The sequence below is a fragment of the Anopheles funestus genome (genome assembly GCF_943734845.2).
Source record: "Anopheles funestus chromosome X unlocalized genomic scaffold, idAnoFuneDA-416_04 X_unloc_63, whole genome shotgun sequence".
Lineage (NCBI taxonomy): Eukaryota > Metazoa > Arthropoda > Insecta > Diptera > Culicidae > Anopheles > Anopheles funestus.
The window spans coordinates 5,160-10,000 of NW_026045191.1; positions in this window are offsets into that span (position 1 = coordinate 5,160).

Here is a 4,841-nt window from a genome sequence, read left to right on the forward strand (position 1 = left end):
CGACTCTAGTAAAATGATGCGATTTTTACTAGTCTAGGGAACTTTTTGGCCAAAAATCAAGTATATGTCATTCGATAGATAATTTCAAGGGCTACCAAAAATTGTTCCATGACACCCCCCTGCGACGTCTAGTATTCGAGTTATGGGCCAAAAACCATTCATACTTGAGCATTTTGCTCATTTTGCCTGTACGGGTACCGGGGACTAGTAAAATCAGGCCAATTTTACTAGAGTAGGGGTCCTTTTTGGTCAAAAAAACAACTTTTGCTCGTTCGATAGGGAATCGATAGGGCAACAAAAAATCGTTCTACGACCCCCCCTTCCGATGTCTAGTATTCGAGTTATGGGCCAAAAACAGTTTATAGCTAATTTTTCACTCGATTTTTCACCAAGTATCGCACATTACTCCGGTTCTATACATTGGATCGTCAATCTTTAAGATTTTATGGGTAGTTCCAACTGTTTGCTACATTTCATCCATACATCACCAACCGATTCAATGTCTGTGCTAGAAGTTATTAGAGGAATAAAAAAATTTACCCTTGGCTTTGGACCGTACAATTTTACCCATTTTTGGCCCATATTTGCCCCATAGCTCCGCCGGTATCCAAGATATGGCCACACTTTGTTCTGGCCATGGGTAGATGGCACTTGTGGCTAGATTTCTTCCATGCACCACTAATCGCTACCATGTCTGTGGCCGGAGCTATTCACGAAAGCGCCTCGCGCACTTGGTCGGATTTTTGGTCCAACTTGCACCATTTTTGGCCCATATTTGCCCCATAGCTCCGCCGGTATCCAAGATATGGCCACACTTTCTTCTGGCCATGGGTAGATGGCACTTGTGGCTAGATTTCTTCCATGCACCACTAATCGCTGCCATGTCTCTGGCCGGAGCTATTCGACGAACAACCATCGCATTTACCTAGGTACTTTTTCGGATTTTTGGTCCAACTTGCACCATTTTTGGCCCATATTTGCCCCATAGCTCCGCCGGTATCCAAGATATGGCCACACTTTCTTCTGGCCATGGGTAGATGGCACTTGTGGCTAGATTTCTTCCATGCACCACTAATCGCTACCATGTCTGTGGCCGGAGCTATTCACGAAAGCGCCTCGCGCACTTGGTCGGATTTTTGGTCCAACTTGCACCATTTTTGGCCCATATTTGCCCCATAGCTCCGCCGGTATCCAAGATATGGCCACACTTTCTTCTGGCCATGGGTAGATGGCACTTGTGGCTAGATTTCTTCCATGCACCACTAATCGCTACCATGTCTGTGGCCGGAGCTATTCACGAAAGCGCCTCGCGCACTTGGTCGGATTTTTGGTCCACCTGGCACCATTGTTGGCCCGTATTTGCCCCATAGCTCCGCCGGTATCCAAGATATGGCCACACTTTGTTCTGGCCATGGGTAGATGGCACTTGTGGCTAGATTTCTTCCATGCACCACTAATCGCTACCATGTCTCTGGCCGGAGCTATTCGACGAACAACCATCGCATTTACCTAGGTACTTTTTCGGATTTTTGGTCCAACTTGCACCATTTTTGGCCCATATTTGCCCCATAGCTCCGCCGGTATCCAAGATATGGCCACACTTTCTTCTGGCCATGGCTAGATGGCACTTGTGGCTAGATTTCTTCCATGCACCACTAATCGCTACCATGTCTGTGGCCGGAGCTATTCACGAAAGCGCCTCGCGCACTTGGTCGGATTTTTGGTCCAACTTGCACCATTTTTGGCCCATATTTGCCCCATAGCTCCGCCGGTATCCAAGATATGGCCACACTTTCTTCTGGCCATGGGTAGATGGCACTTGTGGCTAGATTTCTTCCATGCACCACTAATCGCTACCATGTCTGTGGCCGGAGCTATTCACGAAAGCGCCTCGCGCACTTGGTCGGATTTTTGGTCCAACTTGCACCATTTTTGGCCCATATTTGCCCCATAGCTCCGCCGGTATCCAAGATATGGCCACACTTTCTTCTGGCCATGGCTAGATGGCACTTGTGGCTAGATTTCTTCCATGCACCACTAATCGCTACCATGTCTGTGGCCGGAGCTATTCGACGAACAACCATCGCATTCACCTTCTCGTTGCACTTCTTCGGGAATTTGGTGCAACCAAGTTTTCACTATAACTTGGTCATTTTCCGTCCATCGGACATGCGGTTTTGGGTGTCGATACTTGACACCGCCCGCTACAATATGTTCCTCCACGACCATGTGGTCCGATGCTTCCAACAGGAGCTATTCGAGGATTACCGATTTTTCACCATTAAAAATGCTCAATTTTGCACCAACTTTTGCCTATAACTCAGGCTGTATCGATCGGATCTTCAATCTTGAAAAAGTTTTGGATAGGTGGCACCAAATGCTACATTTCGTTCTTCCACGTCAACTTTGTCCGATGTCTAGCAAAAAAGTTATTCGCGAACCAAGTCCAGAACCCATGCAATGGCTGCCCTCATTGCATACATCACGGCGGTTAACTCTCGTTACTCTATACCGTGGACTTGGTACTTTTTCAGGCATTCGTTGCTACTTCTCGGTTCATGATATTCGTTTACGGTCTTCACTAGGGCATTTGGTGCTCCTTATCGGTTCATGATATTCGTTTACGGTCTTCACTAGGGCATTTGGTGCTCCTTATCGGTTCATGATATTCGTTTACGGTCTTCACTAGGGCATTTGGTGCTCCTTATCGGTTCATGATATTCGTTTACGGTCTTCACTAGGGCATTTGGTACTGGGCTTCCCACTTTCTACTGATCGATCCATACTCACTTGCGTGCACCTAGCCTAGGAAGGTTTCCTTGGGCTTCCCATCTTTCTACTGATCGATCCATACTCACTTGCGTGCACCTAGCCTAGGAAGGTTTCCTATGGCTTCCCATCTTTCTACTGATCGATCCATACTCACTTGCGTGCACCTAGCCTAGGAAGGTTTCCTATGGCTTCCCATCTTTCTACTGATCGATCCATACTCACTTGCGTGCACCTAGCCTAGGAAGGTTTCCTTGGGCTTCCCATCTTTCTACTGATCGATCCATACTCACTTGCGTGCACCTAGCCTAGGAAGGTTTCCTATGGCTTCCCATCTTTCTACTGATCGATCCATACTCACTTGCGTGCACCTAGCCTAGGAAGGTTTCCTTGGGCTTCCCATCTTTCTACTGATCGATCCATACTCACTTGCGTGCACCTAGCCTAGGAAGGTTTCCTTGGGCTTCCCATCTTTCTACTGATCGATCCATACTCACTTGCGTGCACCTAGCCTAGGAAGGTTTCCTATGGCTTCCCATCTTTCTACTGATCGATCCATACTCACTTGCGTGCACCTAGCCTAGGAAGGTTTCCTTGGGCTTCCCATCTTTCTACTGATCGATCCATACTCACTTGCGTGCACCTAGCCTAGGAAGGTTTCCTATGGCTTCCCATCTTTCTACTGATCGATCCATACTCACTTGCGTGCACCTAGCCTAGGAAGGTTTCCTATGGCTTCCCATCTTTCTACTGATCGATCCATACTCACTTGCGTGCACCTAGCCTAGGAAGGTTTCCTTGGGCTTCCCATCTTTCTACTGATCGATCCATACTCACTTGCGTGCACCTAGCCTAGGAAGGTTTCCTTGGGCTTCCCATCTTTCTACTGATCGATCCATACTCACTTGCGTGCACCTAGCCTAGGAAGGTTTCCTTGGGCTTCCCACTTTCTACTGATCGATCCATACTCACTTGCGTGCACCTAGCCTAGGAAGGTTTCCTTGGGCTTCCCATCTTTCTACTGATCGATCCATACTCACTTGCGTGCACCTAGCCTAGGAAGGTTTCCCTTTGGTACCGACTTCCATCTACGCACTCGATATAACCTAGGTACTTGGTACCGATGATGGTTAACACTCAAGCATTTCTTGCAACCTTGGGCCATGGTACCAATTTTCACTTCTTAGGTACGTTTATGGGCCCGCATTAATCCAATATCGCTCCGATGGCCTTTCGCATTATTTCATCCGATAGCCCTTGCCAAAAGCTACCAAAAGTTCCTCCACGGCCATGTGCTCCGACGCTTAGTTTAGGAAATATTCGAAAAAATTCAAAATAGGAAGCATTTTCTTATTGGAAAATCACCTTAAATCGATGGCCATTTTTTGGGCAAAAACTTTAACGTCTTCCCGACTTTGCGGGAATTGCGAATTTTAGGCACCCAGAGAAAATCTTTTACTTTAAGGGGGCGGCCGCGAAGTTGCCCAAAGTCTCGGACACAAAAATTCTCAAGTTCCCCACTCTAGTAAAGCGCCCTATGAGTATCTCCTGGCCCGCGAGCTCTGCGAGCGGGCCAGCTTCGGCGATTTTTGCCTTTTCGCCTAGGCGGTTCTTCTACGAAATTGGTCCACAGCTTTTGCTCAGAAAGCTAGCATTTGTTGCAACAGTTAGGTGCTTGGTACCACATTTTGGTATCCATTTGGGCATTTGTGGCAACTACTCGGTACTTTGGCCCACATTTCGCTCTACTCGGGCTTCTATGGTGGTACTTGTCGGTACTTCTGGCCAACTTAGGCCAATTGGGTGCAACTTGTGGGTACTCTGTGGGTACTTTAGGGCGTATTGTGTCTTTCGGGTGAACCTTCGCTATACTTCATGGGTACTGATGGCCAACTTAGGAACATTCAGTGCAACCTTTGGGCCTAAGGAAATTTGTCCAACTCTTTGGACTTAGAAAATTTTCTGGACTTAGAAAATTTTCTGGACTTGTAAAAATTTTCAAATGTTCAATTTGGCCCACATTTCGCTCTACTCGGGCCTCTATGGTGCTACTTGGCGGTACTTTTGGCCAA